Source organism: Protopterus annectens, chromosome 1.part1 (genome assembly GCF_019279795.1).
Source record: "Protopterus annectens isolate FY-2018-M chromosome 1.part1, PAN1.0, whole genome shotgun sequence".
In the NCBI taxonomy this organism is placed as follows: domain Eukaryota; kingdom Metazoa; phylum Chordata; order Ceratodontiformes; family Protopteridae; genus Protopterus; species Protopterus annectens.
Genome location: NC_056726.1, coordinates 1,139,692,432 through 1,139,717,317, shown reverse-complemented (window position 1 = coordinate 1,139,717,317; position 24,886 = coordinate 1,139,692,432).

Here is a 24,886-nt window from a genome sequence, read left to right as displayed (position 1 = left end):
AATTTGCATTTCAGATTTGCCTGATGTTACTTGCACATGGCTGATCTCAGAGGTATCATGCTGTGCCACTAGCCTGGAGGTGTAGGTATCCATAATGAATATGGATACACTCCCTCCTTTTGTGTTTTGGTCCGTGTTCTGTGGCCGAAACGTGTGGTATGAGTTGTAGCCCCATAGTGCTGGGGTGCTCTCTGGAGCCTTAAACCAGGTTTCAGTTACTGCACAGATGTCGACGTTCTCCATACTGAGGAGTGCTTTGAGAGCGTGCATTTTGAGATTTAAACTCCAATCCAATATGATTTAATTTGATTACATTCATAAAAAATATGAATCCGGTCTGCTTTATTTGACTTTTCACACCTCCAGCAAAAAACATTTGTAGTAGTACTGATCTTTTTAATTCTATCTGGTGTTAAAAATGCTCTATGCAAGTATTTTCAGTTAAATATTTTCAAGTACTGTGTGTTAGAGGTGTAATTAACTGATAGTAAGATGTTAGTTTTAATTTCTTCTGTTAATTGCAATGTCTGACCTTTTGTTAAGAACTGCCAGGATGATGTTTTGAGAATTGTTTTATATGTTATTAACTCTTTATATAGATTTGAAATGGAAGTTTTCTTTTCACAGCTAGTATATATAAATTCATACAGAAAACTTATTAGATTTGGAATATCTTTAAATGAGGAATTATTAATTAATCTGCATAAATCTTGAGTGTACATTAGAATGCTTTGTAAGGTTAACCAGTCCTGTGCTGGAATATTGTAAGCGTTTTTTATCATATGTATATCTAAAACATGTAATATATTTACACATTGAAACCAGCATAAGAATCCATTTTGTTCCCAGGAGGTTATTGTTTCCCTATATATTTTGTGAGGAAAGTTTTCAGTGATGGTAAATGGAGTTAAAAGGTCAAACCAAAGTTTTAGATGTATGTCTGTATTGATAAGTTTCCTAAAGGAATTGATGTAATGATTAATCAGTGTTATTTTAGAAGGTTTTGTTATATTATATTGTATATTTATGCATAGTATGTACCAGGGTTGTTTGATTTGTCTACTATTAACATTTTTTTAACAGATTAAATTAATTTGTTAATATAGCCGTTGTTAATTATTTCCAGTTGGCAAAATAATTTGGGTTTATTCAGTCTATTGCAGTTTTAAGCACAGATGCTTTTATATATGTTTCTATTTCTGGGAAGTTCAATCATCCTTGTTTCCAGGGTCTAATGTGATGAGTTAGAGCTACTCTATTCTTTTTGGGATACCATAAAAATTTTATTAAACATGAGTTTATTTCTTTAAGAATGCATCTTTCAGGAATTAACTGTATTATAAATATATATAGTATTTTTGGCAATAAGACCATTTTTATTAATTGCAGTCTGTCTTTAAAAGTTAATATAATTTTGTTCCACTTTTCCATATATATTTTTATTGTTTCAATAATGTTTTTATAATTTATTAATATTGTTTTGTTTATATTTTTGCATAACACTATTCCTAAATAATTTAGCATGAGTTCTTGTTTTCCTATGATGGATTTATCTGTAACTTGTAGTTCTTTTTTCTTATTTTAAAATAGAAATTTTGATTTTGATGTATTAAAGTGTAGACCTGAAATAGGTTCATACTAAGCTAACTGCCCTTGCGAGCCATTTTAAGCTTAGCAAATTATCCCTTGTGAGACTCAAACCCTGCACCTTGTGTTTGTAAGGCAAATATCTTAACCATTAGGCCACCTTCCCACCCTCAAAATTGTAGTTAACATCACAGTACACTGTGCTATCAGGGAATTAATTAAAATCTTATAAAATTTCTCCATTACTTCTTCTAGTTCTCCTAGTGATTCTCTGGAGTTTGATAGGGTTAATAAAATATCATCAGCAAAAAGCATTATTGTAGATATGTACTTGTCATAGACTTCTATTCCTTTTATTCTTGGATTATTGCATATTATTTCTACAAGTATTTCTATAGCCAAAGAAAATAAAATAGGATAAAGGGGGCATCCTTGTTTAGTACCTTTCGTTATATGGATAGATTCTGAGGTGAAAAGACTTAATTTTAATGTAGGCTAAGTTATTAATATATATGTTTTTTAGTAATAAGATAAAGGAAGGAGGAAATTCAAATAATGCTAAAGTTTTAAATAGATATTCCCAGTTGAGGGAATCAAAGGCCTTTTCTATGTTTAATCTGATTACAAGTGTTTATCTATCTTCTTTATTCACATAATCTATAAGGGTAAGTATCCTTTTAATATTATCATGTGTGTGCCTAAAAATCCAGTTTGATCATTATTAATTGTCTTTGAAAGTGGGATTTTCATTCTGTTAGCTAGGATTGACAAGAATATTTTGAAATTATTATTCAGTAATGATATAGGTCTGTATGAGGTGCAAAGGTCTGATGGTTTATTATCTTTTAGAATTGGTGTTATGAGAGAATATTTCCATGAGGGTGGAATTATTGCTTATGACTGGACTTTTAGCAAAGTTTTATGAAAAAGGGAGATTACTGTTGAAAGGAAGAGATTGTAAATTTCCGTAATTATACCATCTATCTCTGGAGCTTTGTTAGATTGGCTTTCTTTTATCTTGTCAACAATTGCTTTGTAGGATATAGGTTTTTTAGGTCTAGTTTTAAGTTTTCTGGATTTTTTTTATATTCATAAGGTTTGTATCTAAGTTTATTTGGTTGGTATCTAAATCTTTTGTTTTTTTTTTTTTTTTTGAAGTGTTCCATATAATGGAGCCAAAATGCTTCAAGGATGTCTCCTATATCTGATATTTTTTTCCTTTCTTTTCATGATATATACTACTAATGTTATTTGCTGTAGATTGTATTTTAATTCTTGTAGATAAGTTTTGTAGATATCTGGGAAGGTGGCTAATGAGTTTATTTTTAATTTTTCCAAGGCTAGACAAGTTTTGTGTGTTAGAATTTCATTATATTTTTATTTAATTCCTCTGTTTGTTTTGTGACTTCTAGACAATTCTGATTTTTTTTTAGATTTTGCTGTCAAGAGTCTGGTTTGCAAGTCTAATGATTCAGCTTCCCACTCTCTGACTTTGTTTTTGTACCAGCTAAGGGTCTTACCAAATAAATATGCTTTTTATGAGTGCCAAATCATGACTCTACTGATTTTTGTTATATTATTAATTTCAAGAAATAATTGTAGTTCTGACAACATCCAGGGTCTGAATTCTTTAATTTTCATGATATATGATGGGATTCTAGTTGAGAGGATTAAAGGTTTAAACTCTATTTGGAGCTTCATTATCAGATAGTCATGATCTGAGAAGGGGCATGGAACTATTGAGAAGTTGAGGATTTCTGTCTGTAAATCTTGAACTATGAATAATTTGTCTATTCTGGTTTGTGTTCCAAATCTATGGTCTTTATGGGAAAATAATAAGGATTTATTATATTTTACTTTAAAAGTATCTATTAAATTAAACAAATCAATCCATCTTTTTAAACATTTTGAAATAGTTGCTATGCAAAAAGACTTCTTGGTAGTTTCAGCAGCTTCTAAGGTACAATTAAAGTCTCCTCTCAGTATAAGATTTCCTTTATAATTGTTGGAAATAAAATTTAGGTGTTTTTAACAATTCCTGCTCCAATTCCTGGGAACCAATATAGATTAGCTAAGGTCCATATTCTGTTATTAAATTTAATTATAACAAATGCTAGTAGACCCTCTTTGTCTTCATATTTATAAATAACGTTTGGAGTGATTATGTTTTTCTTCCAGAGAATTTATATTAATTTTGTCTTTGTTCTATAGGAGGATTGAGCTAAGACTGTATAGTCCTTAGGGTTCCAAATAAAGCTATCATTAGTCTTCAAATGTGTTTCCTGGAGAAATACTATGCGTGCCTTATTTAGATTTAAATAGTTTAGTAAGTTTGATCTTTTATTTGCATTATTTAAGCCATTAGTATTTAATGATAATAATGTTAAATCAATTTACATTATTGTTGGAAGAAACTTTTTGCTTTTTTATTTTGATTATAGTAGTTATACCATATTTTCTGATGACATTGAATGTTATTTTTATGTGTGTAAACTTGGGAGTGTAATTTAATGCTCTTTCTTTTTTAAATACAAGTAGGTTAAAATTCTGGTCAGGCTTTAAAAAAGTACTTCTTTAAAACATTAATTCTAAAGTATCAAATTCAAGTAAATATGAATTTCCCATTAAACATGGAATGAAAGTAATTCCTAGTCCAATAGATAAAGATAGATCTATTGGATTATCACTCATACCTTTAATCAACAATATCTGAGCTCCATATGTTAAATTATTATATGGAGAATTTTCTTAAAAGAGATATGAAATTCTATATTATTCTATTATTGTTCTATAGTATTTTATATATCAGGATGGAATGTTAGTAGTGTAAACAATTATTATCTTGACTTAGAAAATATCCAGTATTTAGTTACCCTTAAGAGATCCCAAACATGTCAGATATGTCATTTTGGATACATTAAATGCAACAGGGGAGCATAGACTAAATAAGCCAACAACAAATAGATTATTACTAAAATAATTTGACTAAAAGGACTCTACAGGAGACAATGAGTGATTACCAATGAAATATGAATTTACTGTAGGTGTACTGTCTTCCTTTACTTTCCCACTCTTCAGCTCACCAACTTCAACTTGCTCTTATGAAAAGACATGGCTTATCAGTAGTATCCTGACTCTGAGTAGAGGTGCCCTACATTCTAGTGTGCAGTGCTTTTACATATTTACAGATTTACAAAGAAGAGTCTAAGAATGAACTATGATCACCCTGACAATTCCCATACTGCATAGGGCACCTCCTGCTTCCAGAATGGGTAATCACATCAGGTCTAGATTGAATGTGAAGGTACCTATATGGTAATTAAGATTTACTTTAGAGAGTTCTTGGGGCAGTTAGAATACTCTTAAGCCTCTCCTCCCTTGATCAAAAACAGAGATCCCCCTTCCCTTTCTTTCCCTTGTTTTAAATCAGTACTAATAAAAGAAATTCAGCAAACATAGGTAAACAGAAATAACATTCAGTATCCGTCTTGTACATGACTCGCAATCCATTAAACAAGTCAGTGACTAACATCACTTTAGTAAACATTATAAAGACAAATAAGAAATAATTTCCTAGCTCTTTATATTTTCTGATAAAGCAAAAAGTTAACAATAAGCTATTTCAACTAAAAGCATAAAGCATTTCAATTTTTCTTTGCATGCATACATTTCTACTTATATTGTAGTGTCAATCACTGTCTTTGAAATCTATACAATACTTCACTTCTTCAAATCATTCCTTTTTCAATTCAGGTTTTGTTTTGTCAAAACGGCAACAACATTTCAAGGGCACACAATATTTAGACTTATGTTTCAAATAAATAACTTGTCAGTTGCCAGTTGAGTTTGTTTAGAATTTATGGTTAGTGCAAATATAGCATGTTGCAAAAATAATATGTATTTTTTGTGTGCTCTACAGCCTGTCATATGCAAGTGGCATATATAATGTAGTATATATAGAGAATATAGCTTGTGGATTAAGGTTGTTAAAGTAAGTTATGCTTATTAATCAGGCAGTTTCATTTAAATAAAGTCATTTTGAGACATTTCAGTTGAGTTTCCAGGAATGTGTAGTCCAATGTGAATAACAGAGTCCACTTTTCCTCATAAACATGTGTCACAATTCATTAAACTAAGCAGAGTCTAACATTTGTCTAATAATCATTATAAAGACAAAGAATAGTAATTTCCTAGCTCTTCAAACTTTCTGATATCGCAAAATGTTGACAGTAAGCTATTTTAACTAGAAGACTAAAACATTTCAATAGTTCCTTATGAATATATATTTTTTACTTTTACTGTAGTGTCAAGAACTGTCTTTGAAATTTATGTATTACTTCACTTTTTTCAAGTCATTCATTTTACAGTTCAGATTATATTTTGTCAAAATGTCAATAGCATTTCAAGGGCACATTTATTATTTAAACTATTTTAAATGAAATGCTATCAGTTACCAAGTGAGTTTGTACATAGTGTGAGGTAACTGCAAAGATAACATGTTGCAAAAAGTAATATGTATCTTTTCATATGCTCTAGAGACTGACAATTTCAAGTGTTTGTGTCTTTCAGCTTTTCCCGGTTAGGGATCGTCACAGCGGAACTCTGGTCCGCTAATGATTGGCAGTAGATTTTCACGGACGCCGAGGTGCCAGCTCGAAGTCCAACCTTCAATAAAGGTGCGCCCATTTACGCATGTCTTTCAAATGCCACCCAACCGTGGGGAGGACATGCAGACTCCACACAGAAGGCACTCCCTGCTCTCCAGCCAAGAATCGAACGGGAGAACCTCTTGCTGTGTGGCAACAACGCTACCGCTGTGCCACCGAGGCAAGACTGACAATTTCAAGTAACATATAAAATGAAACTTTTACAGTGCAGACAGCTTGTGAAATCAGCATGTTAAATTGAGTAATACTTTTTAATCAAGCAGCTACATTTAAGTGTGCATGATGTTTGGGAACATTTCAGTTTTGTTTCCAGGAATATGTAATCCTATAAGGATAAATCATAAAATATTTACAAATAGTCCTATTATGTATTTATTTTACATTGCTTAGGTTGTTTTTCATTTTAATATCTAAACAAAATTATTTTTTCTTATTACTTGTTATATGTGGGGCTAAATGCACTTCACAGATTCACAGTGTCCTTAGAAAAGGCAGCAATTGTTTACTGTTGCTATGGCAATGCAAATAGAATGTGAAGAAAGCTTCACTTCTCTTAACCAACAGTACATTTTTCCATCCTTTTTTTTTTTTTTTTTAATGTATTTGTTAATACTAAAAGGAAATAATTCAAAGGACATATGTACATGAATGGAACATTTCAGAGTTAATCAGGAACATGTCCCCAATCCCAATAAGCATAACAGTGACTATCATTAATCTAATAAATATTATAATAATTAATTAAGTTCACTATTCAAATTAGTCTACCTTAAAACTAGATTATTTTAGACAATTATTTATCTATGTATAGATAGTGAGTTATTAAACATATACAGATTATATTAGTATAGTAAATAGGAGAGAATTTAGAAAGGGAGACAAGATGCAGTTAAAATAATAATGAGAAAAGCGAGAAGAGAGAGAAAAAAAGAGAAAATTAAGAGAAAATAAACATATACTATGCATGTTGATTTACAGTATAAATATTTTATGTGCTATATAACCCTCCTTCTGTAAAAGAAAAGTACCCTGTTTTGCATACCTGAGGTAATGTGAAAACTCTCATATGTCATCTATTTTCAAAAAATATAGATACAGATTCCAGTAGTTAGTCACCTTTGCTTTAAAATTCCAAGCAGTAAAACTGGTCCTTTAAAGTAATGTTAAAACAATTCATATCATAGTAGATGCTTTGAGAGATTTGGCTGTAACAGTATCAGTCCTTTGCTTCTTCTTTTTGACATCTGTCCAGACATTTGTTTCTTTTGTTCTCTTGAGAGAAGGTAACACTCAATCCATATATTCTGGTAAAGTAATCACTTTATTAGTTTTAATAAATGAAGAGGCTTCCTCTAAGTCAATAAAAGTCCTCATCTTGCTGGCATACAGTGTTCTTATCTTACCTGGATATACAAGTTGTGCCTTGATGTTATTTTGTTTCAGAAACTTTATCATTGGCCACACGTTTTTCCTTTGTTCCATTATTCTAGATGAACAGTCATTATCAAATCTTATCAGGCTTTGTTTATATTTTAGAGGTGTCTTCCTCCAAGTAGATCTTAAAATCAGTTCCTTGTCCAAGTATGAAATAAATTTGATAATTATTGACCTAGGAGGAGAGTTTGAGTTAGTGGCAGGTTTCCCAATAGCTCTCTGTTTGCCCCTTCAGTGCCAAAGGAAAGTCCTTCTTTTAAATTTAAAAAGTCAGGGATCCAGCTTGATAAAAAAGAAATAATATCCTCACCTTCTGTGTTTTCAGGTAATCCAAAAATCCTGATGTTGTTTCTCCTCTCCCTCTTTTCCAAGTCATCTACTTTATTAACCAACCAAGTGTTTTGTTTAACATGCAGTTCTTTCTGTGTTTCCACTTCCTTAAATATGCTTTCTAAGTCATTTAGAGAAACCTCTGTTCCTGTTATCATTGTCTGGTGTTGTTGTAGCATTTCCTTGAGGGTGTCAGCCTGTTTTTGACTGCTTGTTTTAAGATTTTTCTAGGTTCTCTTTAAAATCATCCACCTTCAAAGACAACTCCTGCAGGGTAGATGCCATCTGTTGTAGTTCCTTCTTTAAGGCAGCATCCTGGTGAGAATTATCTGAGTTACTCATTTTAACAAGTGAATATATCTCAAATCTTTTTGATAGGAAATTATTTGTAAAACTTTACCAAAGTTTCTAATTATGTAAATTAGTCCTTTATCTATAAGATTTTATACTTTGTAGAAAAAAAAAGAATATTTTTTCCTGTCTTATTTAACTAGTTATATGGAGCTCTAAAATACTGCTGCTTTCAGTTACCCATTCATGCTCTGCCCCCGCAACATGGAAGTATTATTAGCATCATTACAAATAAATGATAATAAAAATTTATGCATAGCAGCATTATATATTACCCAAGGCAAAAACATCCAAATTCTTGAAGATTTTCTATCCCAGACAACCCATAACATATCTCATGAAACTGTCATTCTTGGGGATATTAACATTAATTGGCAAAATGTAAACTTCCCAGCTAATTGTATTAACCTTCACAGGTAAACACAGCTGGTCACATGCCCTACACAAATAAGTTCATAGGTTGGTCCTAAGCTATCAGCCCTAGGGCCTATAGAAACCTAGCCATAACAATTCCCTGGCTATTTCTTCCCACGGTATTTACTTACCTGGACCCCTGTCTAGCAGGGCGATAGACATGATTCCCGTGGTTTATTTCCTATCTCCCATCCAATCATCAAGGTTCCTTTTGAAGAGGGCCAAACGGGCACTCTGCTTGACATTTATGGGCAGTCTATTCCAGACTCTGGGGAGTCTCTGGGTCAGGACCCTATCCCTCCAGCATGTTTTGTTCATTGTGATGACAAGGTTTAGATCCCTGGAACGTGTGTCTCTGAGGGATTGGGATTTTTTTTAAGTGTAGTATGTCCAACAGTTCTGGGTTTGACATGGCCTTGTATATTAAGCAGAGATCGACTCTGAGTAGGTGATATGCGACAGTATAGGTGGAGTATTTTTAGACGGTCAGCATAAGGCATCTGCTTTAGGTCTGTGATTCTTTTATTGAGGTATGGTCTTTCCAATTGTTGCAGATGTCTTGAGAAGTACATACCAAATGGGGCATTGTATTCTATAAAGGGTTGAATGAAGGATGAGTACAGTGGGACAATAACCTCTTTTTTTCTTGATGAAAAGCCCTTAGTGTTGAAGTGTGCCACATAGAAGGATTTCCTGACTGTTGTGACAATGTGGTTATTGAAGGTGAGACCACTGTCCACCTGTGTCCCTAAGTCTCTTATCACACTTTCAGTGTTTAGTGTACTGCCACCTATGTGGTAATTCAGGGGTACACGTTTTTTCCCAAAGGGGATAACTATACATTTCTTGGCATTGAGCTTGAGCCCATGGCTCTGGCACCAACCATCTGTTTCTGTAAGACCCTTTTGTAGAATATCCTCACAGTTGGGGATTCAATAATGGTTCCAAGTTTTCAGTCATCTACGAACTTTGTTAGCCAGAGTCCATTAGTGTTGGCCTGTACTTCAAAGAAGTAGATGCCAAAAAAGAGCGGTCCCAGGACTGAACCCTGAGGAACTCCACGTGTCACTTGTCTGGTGCTGGATTTGGAGTCAGCTACTTTTACACTGTGGGTTCTGTGAGTAAGCCAGTTGGCAACCCATCAAGTGGCGTAGGGATTAATGCCCAGCTTAGTAAGTTTATCTATGATTCCAGAGTGGGGAATGGTGTTGAAGGCCTTGGCAAGGTCCAGATAGGCTGCGTGAACCACCTTACCCTTGTCCATGGCTCTGGAGACTGGTTTGAAGAAGTTAATCAGGTTCAGGAGACAAGATCAGCCCTTCATGAACCCAAACTGGATGGGGTCCAGTGTTTGAGGGTTGCCAATGTATTTGTTTATAAGTTCCATGATAATACTTTCCATAGCCTTGTACATGGCTTGTCTGACTGATGGGGCAGTAGTTCCTAGGATCCAAGGTGGATCTCCCTTTGTGGAGTGGAATAACTGCAGCTGTTTGCCACTCAGTGGGCATGAAGTTTGAGGTGAGGCTATGATTAAACATGACACTTAGGTGAGATGCCAGTTAATTTTGTACTTCATGTAGTACACAGCCTGGGATGTCATTTGGTCCCATGGATGCTGTATTCTTAGCTTTGAAGAGTGCATTTTTTACCTGTGTGGCTGGAATTTGGTAATCTTTTGGTATTGAAATGGGCCCTTTAGGGGGTGAGAGGGGGTATAATTTGCACTGAATCAATCTGCCAGGATATTGGCAACATCCTTGGGATCAGTATATTTAATGCCATTCTCTTGTAGCTTAGAGCAGATCTGAGCATTGCCATTTAGATTCTTGACATAGCTATAGAATGCCTTGTGATTGTCTTTAGAATCTTTGGCAATTTTATTTTCGTAACTAGCTTTGGAGGATTTTATGAGGAATCTCAGCTTCTTACTGAGGCTGGTAAGGAAGTTTTTTGCATTCTGGGATTTTCCTCTTTTCTGCAACAGTTTCTTCCTTTTGTTGTAAAGTTTGTTCATGGCAAGGGACCACCAGATTGGCTTCCTTTTTTTGGAGAAGAGCATCTTGGTTCTATTGGTGATGGCATGATTCATGCATGAGTGGATGTGCTCATACAGTGCCTTAGTCTAGGGTTCAGCAGTTAAACTTCCAGTTCCCGTCTGCATGGGTGTCTTGAAGTTTGTCACTTCTGACTTGAGTAGCATGAAGTTGGCTTTGGAGAAGTTTTTTATTGAGGTTTCCTTACTGGGAGGTGGGGGTGGGATGTGGATGTCAAGGGTGATTAGCTTATGGTCAGACCTGACTGGGTGACCATAGTTGTGGAGCATCGATTTCCCATGTTGGTAATGACCTGGTCTAGGATATTGGAGCCCCAGGTGGGACTAAGGATTACTTAATCCAGGATGTTGGAATTTATGAAATTCAAGAACCATTAGGCAAAGGTGTTGCTACACGAGTAGTTTTCCCAGTTAATGGTAGGGCAGTTGAAATCACCCTGTATTAGGGTATTTGGTTGTATCTTAATATTTTCCAGTATGTTTAGAAATGTGTAGTGAGAATCTTGGGGCATGGTGGGGGATGTGTAGCAAGCTAGAATTTGGATTTAAGTCTTACCTAGTGTTAGCTGCACCTGGAGAATTTCAGATGCATTGTGTTGGGCAACTAGCCTGGTGTTATCCTTGGTGAATATGGACACTCCTCCACCTTTAGTGTTTCAGTCCTGGTTTGGTGGCTGAAAAGTGTGGTAAGAGTTGTAGCCTGGTTAGCAGGGGTGCTTTCTGGATCCTTGAACCAGGTCTCAGTTATTGCACAGATATCGATGTTTTACATTTTTAGGAGTGCCTCAAGAGAGTGTATTTTTAAGTTTAGACTTCTATCACTGAGTAGCATTACCCTCAGATTTTGCATACTTGTACCTGTTATGGTGGTGGTTTTGTCCTTTGAACTTTGCCTAAAAAAGGCAATATGGGGTGGCAAGAACCTTAGCCAGTAACCTGAATCCCAGGGATGACAGGTGCAGACCATCTCTGGCAAAGCATCTTGGTCTGTCAATCATGTTGTCCCAGGCAGACAGATACTGGATTCCCTTTGAATGACACCAGAAGCTTAGCTAATTGTTGAAGTCAATCATTTTGTCCTTATACTGTGGTATCATTCTGGGAAAAGATAGATGCTACTCAGGGTTAGGGTCATACCTGCTTGGGCCACATGATCAGAGAGCTCTTCCATGTCTCTTTTCATGTAGTCCAGGGAGGTACATCTCAATTCATTCACTCCAACATGCACATTGACAGAGTCATATTTGTACTTGTTGTGGAGTGACTTGAGTGCATGCATTATGTGGCAGATCCTAGCACCCAACAGGCAGCTGACTGTAATTTTCTCCTTGTTCAGCCTAGTGAGTGGGACATCAGTGTGCCTAACTATAGAGTCACCTATGACTAAAGTGTTGATTATGTTGTCTTGCCTTAGGGGATGTTGTTGGGTGGCACACTGGTGTTGTGAGCTATGTGACACTTTGGTTGTGATTGGTGTTTATAGGTTCATAGGAAGGTAGGCACTAGGCTATCAGCGCTAGGGCCTATACAAGCCTAGCCAAAAAGGTACCCTGGCTTTCACAACTTAAGAAAATTATTTTCCTGTGACCCTGTCAAGCAGAGCCACAGTGGTGATCCCTGGGGTGAATTTCCTATTTCCCATCCAATCATCAAGATTTTTCTTGAAGAGTGATAATGAGGAGCTTTGTTTGATATAGATAGGTAGTTTGTTCCAGAGTATGGGAAGTCTCTGGGACATGAATCTATCCTTCCAGCATGTTCTGTTTATTGTGGTGACAATGTTTAGGTCCCTAGACCATGTAGCTCGAAGGGATTGGGATTTCTTTAAGTGAAGCATGTCCAATAGCTCTGGGTTTGACATAGCTTTGTATGTTAGGCAGAGATCCCCTCTGAGTAGGCGATATGCGCCGAAGTAAAGCTGGAGTTTTTGAGACAGTCTATGTAGGGCATCTGTTTGAGGCTGGTAATCCTCTATGTGAGGTAATCCTGTGGCCTTTCCAATTGTTGCAGATGTCTTGTGAGGTACATACCAAAAGGGGTGTTGTACTCTATAATGGGTCTAATGAGTGACGATTAGAGGGGAACCATGATCTCTTTTTTTCTGGATGAGAAACCTTTTGTGATGAGGTGTGCCACTTAGAAGGATTTCCTGACTACTGTGTCGATGTGATTATCAAAGTTGAGACTACTGTCCACCTGCGTCCCAAGGTCTCTTATCACACTTTCGGTGTTAAGTAGACTGCCACCTATGTGGTATCTCATGGGTACAGAGTTTTTACCAAAGGGGATGGCAATGCACTTTTTGGCATTGAGCTTGAGGCCATGGCTTTGACACCAGGCATCTGTCTCAGTTAGGCCCTTTTGTAGGATGTCCACATCATTAGGAGTTTCAATTATGGCTCCTAGTTTGCAGTCATCTGCGAACCTTGTTAGCCAAAGACCTTCTGTGTTAGCCTGTACTTCAGAAACGCAGATACCAAGCAGGAGATGAGCCAGGACTGAACCCTGTGGTACTCCACTTGTCACTGGTCTGAAGTCAGATTTGGAGTCTGCTACTTTCACAGTGTGGTTTCTGTTACTGAGGCAGTTGGCAACCCATCTTGTGACATAGGGATTTATACCTAGTTAAGTGAGTTCATCTATAATTCCATAGTGGGAGATGGTGTCAAAAGCCTTGGCGAGATCTAGATAGGCTGTGTGAACCACCTTACCCTCGTCTACGCCTTTGATGACTGCTTCAAAGATGTCAATCAGGTTTAGGAGACATGATCTGCCTTTTACAAACCCAAGCTTGGTGGGGTCCAGAGTTTGGAGATTACCAATGTCTTTGTTTATAAGTTCCATGATGATACATTCCATGGTCTTGCAGATCAGGCTCGTTAGACTAATGGGGCAGTAGTTCCTGGGATCCATGGTGGCTCCCCCTTTATGGAATGGGATAACCATTGCTGTGCACCATTCAGTGGGCACAAATCCTGAGGTGAGGCTATGCTTGAACATGGTGCTCAGGTGGGGTGCCAGTTCCTTCTGTAGTTCATGTAGAACACAGCCTCGGATGTTGTCAGGTCCCATGGATGCTGTGCTTTTGGCTTTGGAAAATGTGTTTTTTTACCTGCGCAGCCATGATTACAGGAAGTTTGCATTCTGCTGGTATAGAGATGGGACCTTTAGGGAGTGAGGGCGGGGGTAAAGTTAGCACTGAACCTATATGCCAGAATGTTGACAATATCACTTTGTTTTATATATTTAGTGCCAGTGTGCTGTAACTCAAAGCAGATCTGAGTGTTGCCATTGAGATTCTTGACATAGCTATATGCTTTGTTGTTGTCTTTAGAATCAGTGGCGATTTTGTTTTCATAACTAGCTTTGAAGGATTTTATGAGGGATCTCAGCTTCTTACTGAGGCTGTCTAGGGAGTTCTTCCAGTCATGGGATTTTACTCCTTTTTGCAATAGTTTCTTTCTTCTGTTGTAGAGTTTGTTTATGGCAGGGGACCACCAGATTGGCTTCCTTTTTTTTGGAGATTAGCATCTTGGTTCTGTTAGGGATAGTGTGATCCATGCCCTTGTGTAAATGCTTATAAAGTGCATTTGTGTAGTATTCAGCAATCATACCTCTATTGTCTGTCTGCATGGATGTCATGACGTTTGCCACTTCTGTCTTAAGAAGCATGAAGTTGGCTTTTGAGACATTTTTTACTGTGTTTTCCCTAATGAAGGGTGGGGGTGGGATGTGCATGACTAGGCTGATTAGCATGTGGTCAGATCTGACCAACAAGGAATTGACCTCTGGTGTGGAACACTGGTCACCCATGTTGGTAATGACCATGTATAGGATACTGCTGCCCCTGGTGGGGGTGTTGATAAGCTGATCCAATGCGTTGGAATTCATGAATTCCAGAAAACGTTGAGCAAAAGAGTTGGCCATGAGTAGTTTTCCAAGTTAATGGTGGGGTAGTTGAAATTGCCCATTATTAGGGTGTCGGGTTGTACCCTAATATTTTCCAGTGTATCAATAAATGAGGAGTGGGAATGCTGAGGCATGGTGGTGGATCTGTCCCAAGTTACAATTTGGATTGCGGTCTTGCCCAGAGTTAGTTGCACTTGGATAATCTTGGATGCATTATGCTGAGCAAGTAACCTGAAGGGGTGACAAGAGCCTAGACAGTATCTGGAATCCCAAGGATGACAGGTGCAGGCCATCTCTGGCAATGCATCATGGTCTGTCGATCATGTCATCCCAGGGAGACAGATACTGTATCCCCTTAGAATGACACCAGAAGCATAGCCAATTGTTGAAGTCAATCATTTTGTCCTTGTACTGTGGTATCCTTCTAGGTGATGGCATGATGCTACTCAGGGTTTGGGTCATACCTGCCTGGTTTACAAGATCAGAGAGCTCCTCCATGTCTCTTTTCATGTAGTCCAGGGAGGTATGTCTCAGGTCATTCACACCAACATGGAAAATGACAGAGTCATATTTATACTTGTTGTGGAGTGACCTGAGTGCATGCATTATGTGGCATATCCTGTCACCTGACAGGCAAATGACAGTAACTTTCTCTTTGTTTAGCCTGGTGAGTGGAACATCAGTGTGCCTGACTACAGAGTCACCTATGAAAAGAGTGTTGGGTACGTTGTTATGCCTTATAAGCTGTGGTTGAGTGGCACACTGAGTTTGTGGGCTATGTGTCATTTGGGTTATGTTGGGGGGTGGAGGTTGCATGTGTTTCTGCTTTGGAGGTCCCTGTTGCTTGAGCAAATTTTTATTGAGAGCCTCCGTGAATGTAGGTGGGTGTTTTGTGTTGCTATGTGTGTGTTTTGGTGGTGTAGGTTCTGAGGGACTATGTTATTAGTGTGGTGTGGTGGAAGTGTTTACCTTCTCCTCTTGACTGTCTAGTCCAGTCTTGGGTGAAGAGAGCTTTGCTTCCAGTTTGGCTATATAAGTGCATCTCTCACTGGTTCTAGTGTTGGGTGCTAGGAGGAGAGTGTTGTCTGTGTACATGAGACAATTACTGCATTGCCTCAAGATGCCCAGTTTCATCAGCTAGACCGGAGAAAACACCGGGAGCTGACCCTTAGACAAGCCTGGATAGGTGTTTACTTATTAAGTACTAAAAACTGTTTTCCTCTTGACAAGTGAGGAATGTTGAGTGCTGTAGAAATTTGTAGCTTATTTAGTACTTACAATGAGTTCTGAACAAGTGCTTAGCTCAAAGAAACAGATTTGAGTGCTAAAACTACAAAACTGGCTAGTTCTAAGGGAAAATTTGAAGAGCAGACATTATGGTGCCAGGAATAGTTTAACCCTAGCTAAGCTGTGATGCATAAAGTGTATTTTTTTAATATAACAGTAGCAAATGAGCGAACTGATTTAAACAAATTAACCAATAAAAAGTTAAAAAACTGAGCCCCGTTCCAGTAGTCTTCAATCAGACAAGTTCTAACTGTACACTCCTGCCACTAGGGTGCAAGGGAACCTTCTCCAAAAAAGACGGTCTGGATTATTGCTCAAGTTATACAAACAAAGCTAGATTCAGCAGGTCTGAATTTAGTCTATGCTACAGCAAACAAGGTGTACCAATTTCAGAAAGAAACAGTTCGTATAAGCAGGCACAGTAAGCCTTTACAAGAAAATAAGGTCAGGACAGTGATAAAGCTGAAACTGTAGCCAGGTGCACAAAACCAATAAATACAACTCCAGACAAACGCCAGAATCTACCTTCTCCTCCCACAAGAGTGCAGACCACACCTTCTTAATGTAAAATAACTGGCCCAAAGCCCAAGTGCTTAAACCAGAACTAATACACTCTTAGAATAACAGACACTAAGCCTTCAATCAACAACTCCCAACTTAGAAGGATGTAAGCTATCTGTCCGCCCACAACAATGCAGACCATAAACCTTAATGTAAAACAACTGGTCTGAAGCCTAAGTGCTTCAAACAAAGGCATAGAATAACAGTTGCATTTTTTATCAGGCTACTAACAAGCAGTAATAAATGCAGCAGAATAAATGCAATAAAGTTGGAAGACTCATAATTACAGTAAAAGCAGATGAATAAAGTGCATTTTTTTATAACAACAGAAAATGAGTAAACTGATTTAAACAAATTACCCAATTAACCAGTTAAAAAGCTCAAAATGGAGCTCTGTTCCAGCAGTCTTCAATCAGACAAGCTCTAACTGTACACTCCTGCCTCTAGGGTGCAGGGGAACCTTCTGCAAAAAACGATGGCTTGGATTAGTGTTCAAGTTATACAAACAAAGCTAGATTCAGCATGCCTGAATCTAGTCTATACTACAGCAAACAAGGCACACCAATTTCAGAAAGAAACAGTTCATATAAGCAGGCACAATAATCCTTTAACCAGAAATTAAGAAAACCAAAAAACTACTAAAAATCAAAAGAAAAATGAGCTGAATGGTAGGAGAAAGCTGAATTAAGCAAATACGAATAACGTAATGCTAAAGCAACTAAAAACTTTAATATGGTAAGCGCTTTCAGTGGTAAAAATATTCCACCTTCTTCAGACCCAGAACAACATAAAATGGATGCTTATATAGCTTGTAGTTAATTATCAATTATTCATTCAATCAACCAATAAAAATAAAAATAAAACCAGATAAAAGTACAATATTTAAACAGTATGAAACCTGCTCAAAAATGTTACAATGTTAAGTACATAATACTCAATTTATAAATAACATGAAATATATATGTATAACATGCGTAAATGTTATACTGAAAAATTACATTTTAAAAAGCTACTAGGGCAAAACTGAAAATGTATAATATGTGATAATGACATAAATTCACTGTAAGAACTAAGATATTTAGCTAAATATAGACACATAAAAAATATATAGTAATATGTAAAAAATAATTAATTGCATGCTGGTTAAAGACTAAAATCTGATCATAATAATACTGAATATATGACCAAAAACAAAGTCCATATTCGTACCTAGATGCTCATTCTTATGCCTTTCCAACAGATTTTTAAGGATAAAACCCCTTATAAAAGTGAAGTGAAGCGGGGTCTGATACCTAGCTTAGTACATAGTAGTACTTAGTAGCATCTAGGGACGAACAAGCGGGTACATAAAGGTATGCGTAAATGTGGGCATTGCACACAGTGTAAACACATTCAAGTGACTACTGACATCAATATTAATAACAAACACTACACAATAAATGGCTCCTTTAATTGTGAGTCCAAAGCTGTAGTATATGCAGCTTGCTGTCAGGTTTGTCCCTCATTTTATATAGGTAAGACCGAGCGGAAACTAAAACAAAGAATATACGAGCATTTTTATGCTGTTAGTAAAGGTGATGTTAACAATGCTCTTGCTTGGCATATTTTACAATTTCCAACACATGAGTTTTTATTTTTGGTTGTACACCAAACACCTTTAGACCCGAGAGGGGGACCTTGGCAACTTTTATTAGAACAAAATGAGTTGTATTGGCAAATCAAAACGGCTGCATACATTTTCCCTGGTTTAAATGAATTTGTGTCTATTAAAAGCGTGTTAAAATTAAAAGCTTTAAATAGATAACATATTAATTTTGCATAAAAGATTTTGAATTTGATACTGTACCTTTTTGTTGATTTAGTTTGAAACATAGTAACATTTACACAGTTTCATATATATAAAAATATGGACTTTGTTTTTGGTCATATATTCAGTATTATTATGATCAGATTTTAGTCTTTAACCAGCATGCAATTAATTATTTTTTACATATTACTATATATTTTTATGTGTCTATATTTAGCTAAATATCTTAGTTCTTACAGTGAATTTATGTCATTATCACATATTATACATTTTCAGTTTTGCCCTAGTAGCTTTTTGAAATGTGATTTTTCAGTATAACATTTACACATGTTAAACATGTATATTTAATGTTATTTATAAATTGAGTATTATGTACTTAACATTGTAACATTTTTGAGCAGGTTTCATACTGTTTAAATATTGTACTTTTATCTGGTTTTATTTTTATTGGTTGATTGAATGACTAATTGATAATTAACTACAAGCTATATAAGCATCAGTTTTATGTTGTTCTGGGTCTGAAGAAGGTGGAATATTTTTACCACTGAAAGCGCTTACCATATTAAAGTTTTTAGTTGCTTTAACATTACGTTATTTGTATTTGCTTATTTCAGCTTTCTCCTACCATTCAACTCGTTTTTCTTTAACCAGAAATTACCAACTTAGAAGGGCAGAGTCTAACCTCTCCTCCAACAAGAGTGCAGACCACAAACCTTCTTAATGTAAAATAAATGGCCTGAAGCCCAAGTGCTTAAACCAGAACTAATACACTTTTAGAATAACAGACACTGAGCCTTCAATCAGCAATTCCCAATTTAGAAAGATGTAAGCTACCTGTCCTGCCACAACAGTGCAGACCACAAACCTTAATTTAAAACAACTGGTCTGAAGCCCAAGTGCTTAAACTGAAAGGCTTAGAATAACAGTTACAATTTAATCAGGCTACTACCAAGCAGTAATAAATGCAGCAGAATAAATACAATTGAGTACTTTTAAGAAGAGGTAAAAACAAAATAAAGTACAAGGAGAGAGGTTAAGAACCTTAGTGGGTTGGCCTTCTCAAATGTTCTCTCTGTATTATGTAGAGTGAACAATAGGACTGGGAGGGGTGTCCTAGATCAAATTTACAGTAGGGGCGGGCAACTGCAAAGCCACCAACTATAACAACTCTACAAGAATATGGTGGGAGGGAGAGGGAAAAACAGTTTCAGGACAGATGAGAAACATAAAACAATGCCAGAAAATATATAAAATAATTCAGTCAGGTAAACAATAATTCAGTCAGGCAGAATTAATACAATGCAGAACTCTAAAAGGTTAAAATGCGAAGAAATATACTTATCAATCAGCGATATATTTCCAGATTGTTTGAGAATCACACCAGGAGTTTCCAACAGTGTATGCAAGAATTTACAAACAGAAACTATTTTTAAATCAGCAAGTCTTGAAGCAATCAGATAACACAAAAGCTGTTTGACCAGTTTTATAAACTCCACCTCAGAAATAGGGGGTAAGCAGTTTGAGGACAGATGAGAAACATAAAACAATGCCAGAAAATATATAAAATAATTCAGTCAGGCAAAAATAATTCAGTCAGGCAGAATTAAGACAATGCAGAACTCTAAAAGGTTAAAATGCCAAGAAATATACTTATCAGTCAGCAATATATTTCCAGATTGTTTGAGAATCACACCAGGAGTTTCCAACAGTGTATGCAGTTTGTTTGCATTTTAGCTTCGGAGGTCCTTGTTGCTTTGGCTGGTTAATGTTAAGGGCCTCCAAATATGTGGGTTTAGTGTTGCTATGTGTGGGTGTTGGTGGTGTGGGTTTGAAGGGCTATGTGTTGCTTGTGGTGTAGTGCGGGTGTTAACCTTTCCTCTTGATTGTCTAGCAGAATCTTGGGTGGAGAGAGCTTTGCTTCCAGTTTGGCTATGTAAATGCATCTCTCGCAGGTTGTAGTGTTAGGTGGAAGGAGGAGTGGATTGTCTGTGTACATGAGGCAATTGCTGTATTGCCCCAGTATGCCCAGATTCACCAGGTGTACAGGAGAAATCACCGGACGCTGACCCTTGGATATGCCTGGTTTGGTGCTTTTTTTTTTTTGTAAAGTGCAAGAGCTGTTTTCCCTTACTTTATCAAGGTACTTTGCAATTATAGGCTGCTTAGTGCCTACAATTAATTTCTCCTTATTAACAAGGAGAGTTGAGTGCTTGTATCGGTTTAAGACTTTGTAGTGCTTTCCAGCAGGTTTTACAGCAAGTGCTAGTCACAGGGATGCTTAAAGGTAAGATGAAAAAAAATGGTTTATCCTAAACACTGCAGTGTGCACAAGAGGAGTTAGATGTGAAAGTAGGTAACTTAAGTTTTACCTGTCTCAAAAGTTAGGTTTTAGTGGAGAGTCACTATTTTTAAAACAGCAAGATAGATTGAAAGGACGTGGTCACTTTTGTATTCTGGTACAATGGAATACAGTAGGATGGCCAATAAATTTAAATAGTTGAAGGGGAGTGATTTCACAAAATGATAATTTTGTGCTTACTCACACAAGCTAGTAAAAACAGAGAGGAAATGAGATATATGGTCAAATTAACATAAGGGGAAGGCAACTAGAAGGACAGTGGTGTTTAGGAACACTATAGTAACCAGGTGGGAGGGTGAGGAAAAAAATTCTGCCTGACTCACAAGAGACAGAGCTGTGGTTTGTTTTCAAGTTTTAATATGCAGTTAAAAGCAGAATACAAGTAAAACACAATGTAAATAAAACAAATCACAGTATTCAAAACAGAAAAAGGCAATAAAGTAATACAATAAATAAAAAGCAAACTAACCTTTCCCTCAAAGCAAAGTGTAGTAGAGTCTGGGTAAGCCTTTCTAGTAAAGCTCTGAAATGTTTTATTTTACCCCTTAAACAGAAGGTTTAGTTCCTAGCTCCAGTCCCTCAGTTCACAGATGATTAACCTTAACTGACCTGTTCTATTGACCTGTACTAATTTCTGCCTGACTCACAAAAGACAGAGCTGTGGTCTCTTTTCAAGTTTTAATATGCAGTTAAAAGCAGAATACAAGTAAAACACAAGGTAAATAAAACAAATCATAGTATTCAAAATAAAAAAAGGCAATAAAGTAATACAACAAATAAAAAGCAAACTAACATTTCCCTCACAGCAAAGTGGAGCAGAGTCTGGGTGAGCCTTTCTATTAAAGCCTAAAGTACTATGCAAGCAACCAGAATCTATGTTAGATTTAATTCTAGTCTCAGATCCACACATGTATTCCAAGACTGGTACCGTCCCTGATATTCTAAGCAATCATTTGCCATTTTTTACACATAGAACCCATACTCAGGTAACAAACCCCACTCATACAGAACATCTAGAAACATAACCAACTTTTAAACCAATATCCTTCAGTAACTTTCTTAAAGCTCAGATCTGGACCCCAATAAATATTACCCTTAGAAGATGCTCAAAACTACTTTAATAAGGTCTTCCTTGATACCCTACGTGCTTTAGTCCCCATTTGGTACAAAAGAACAAAAATTACTCATGCTCCATGGCTTTCAAAACCAACAAAGCAAATACTTCTTTCCAAAGACCGAGCCTGGAATGAATGGCATAAAAACAAAAACCAAGCAAATGAAATTAACTTCAAACAACTTCAAACCAAGGCCAATAAATTAGTTAAAAATTACAAAAAAAAAAAACTATTTTTCACAACAATTATCTAGTCAAAAAAATAACCCCCAAAACTTCTGGAAATCAATCTCCTCTCTCCTTAATCCAGGCACCAAAAAAAACCCATCATCATTCCCTGATAAAGACCCACAACAAATAGCAGACATGTTCAACTCCCACTTTATTGACAGTATTCTTAAACTTCTCTAATAACCCCCACCAATAACAAACAAACCCCTCAAAAATAAGATAAACACCTTAACCTAGCTCATGTGAGTCTGTCTCAACTTACAATACCTTCTCTACAAATACACCACTAACAATTTCTCTCCTAACTCCAATATTCTCCCTAAAACCAGTGCCCACCTCTCTAGTATTTAAATTGCTAACTAAACTAAGACCATGCTCTCTATCCACCAGTAACCTCCACTCCAAATACTTGAAACTTAGTGCTGACCCAATAGCCTACCCCATCAGTATTCTAATTAACTGATCCATCTCATAATCCATCGTCCCTCAAATTTGGAAGAAAACCATCATAACCCCATTACATAATGGTGTAAATGCTAATGATCTAACTAACTATCAACCTATTTAAATTCTCTCACCACTATCTAAAATATTGGAAAGGTGTATACACAATCAACTACTAAAACACCTCTCCGACAATAATTTCCTTGTCCTTACCGAACTTAGCTTTTGTCCTGCACACAGTACTACTACCACAGCCTTATTTTCACTGATATTGTGAACAAAGCTCTGGACTCCGGTCTACTAACAACAGTAGGCTTATTAGACCTATTCAAAGCTTTCAACACAGTATCACATATTAAACTAGTCCAACAACTAGCAACATTAGGATGCTCTGAATATACCCTTACCTGGTTTGTCAGATACCTGAGCAACAGACAAAAATCTGTCAGATGGCAAAACAATCAACATAGTTATCTGGTTAATAAGACAGGAGTCCCCCAGGGGTCCATCCTTGGACCTTTGCTTTTTAATGTATTTATAAATAATCTCCACACAGTCTCCCTAGAAAGTTCACTCATCCAATATGCTCATGATTCTACTATAATATCCTCCTCTAGCAACTTCCAAGATCTCCTAAAAATAACACAAAACACCTTAACAACCATAGAAACTTGGCTAAACAAAGCACAACTACTACTAAATCCCCAAAATCTAAACTACTACTATTGTTATCTAAACTACCTCCACAAGACTTTAAAATTTACTCCCAAGACAAAACAGACATTGAAGTAGTGAAAACAGCAAAATTACTAGGCATTACTATAGATGACAAACTATCCTTCAAACAACATATTCTTATACAATAAAAAAAAATGTATTTTAAGCTAGGCAAACTCTACAGACATAAGCTCTATATGGATAAACCCACAAAAATAAAACTAGCAAACACCCTTCTACTCCCTTCCCTCCTTTAAAGTTCCCCAATCTTTACCAGCCTACACACATCTCCAGGTAACAAACTACAATCATGTTATTATAAAATTGCAAAATTTGCTTCTGGCCTACAAAACTGTACATACCACTGACAAGCTATTAAGCCATACTGAAATGGTTTAAATTCCCCCACTACCTTCATTGCACCCAACTAACTATTGCCCACAAACTAGTATATAACCCAGAAAACTACCCTTTGCTTCATTCTATCCTACAATTCTACATCCCATCCAGGAATCTTCAGTCTACTAATAAACAGCTTTTAAGTGTATTCAAACCCAGCAAGAGAGCTGGACGCAACTTGTACTCCCACTACATAGCAAAATTATGGAATGCCCTACCCCCTCTACTGCAAAACTTGATTCCATAAAAACATTCAAATTCACACTAAAAAGCCACTTTCTTACAATTAAATTTGTCCTTGTGCCTAGAACCATAGATGACTGTAAACAAATTCTAGGATTTTACTGACTACTATGACTCTTTTCAACTTCAGATAATAATTTCTAAATCCCCTGAACTTCATTGACTTTTCTACATCAGGCAAGGTATGTCAATCAGTATCTTTCCTCTGCAATTCATTATTAGGCTTAATCCTAAATGTTCCATGTAGTGAGGTGCATAAATGAACTGTTTATTATGAATGCATCTACTGTCTTCTTCTACCTCCATGTAATGAATGCCATTAAAATACTGTATGTGAACTACTAACACCTAATCAGAGTGTGTAAAACATAAAACATTCTACTCTGTGTATTACTAATCTCTAAGGAAACTATATAACATTTTAGTGCACTGTTTTTATTGTAAATATTATTTTATTGTAAAACTTTTGCACTGTAACTGGAGCTTTTCTCCCCAGGCCTCCACTGAAAATGGGTTTCTGACCCAGTGGACTTTCCTGTTCAACAAATGTCAATAAATAGATAATAAATAACTCACACAGTTTTACCAAGAGCTGTGTACGTCCATGTTCACTAAGGTACAGGTTTTGCCAGGTATTGTGCAAATGCTGAGGAAAGAAAGTGATGACACAGGAAGGGAAGGGACACAGACGTGAGAGATGGAGGCAGGGAGCAAGAAGATGATCACAGAAGCAGGATAATGGTGGCTGAAAGCAATATGTGGACAACAGTTACCATGTAAACTAGTCGAATAATAGTCAATAACAGTTTGACAAATGTCTGGGTTAGAACCCTTAAATGTATGCAGAAATCAGTGTATAGATCCAATCATTATGTCAGAATGCCACAAAGGAACTCCTACTTCTCACAGTTCAAATAACACAACTGAATGGAAGAGCCAACTTACTAAAACAGAAAGGGAGAAGAAACAAAGAGGT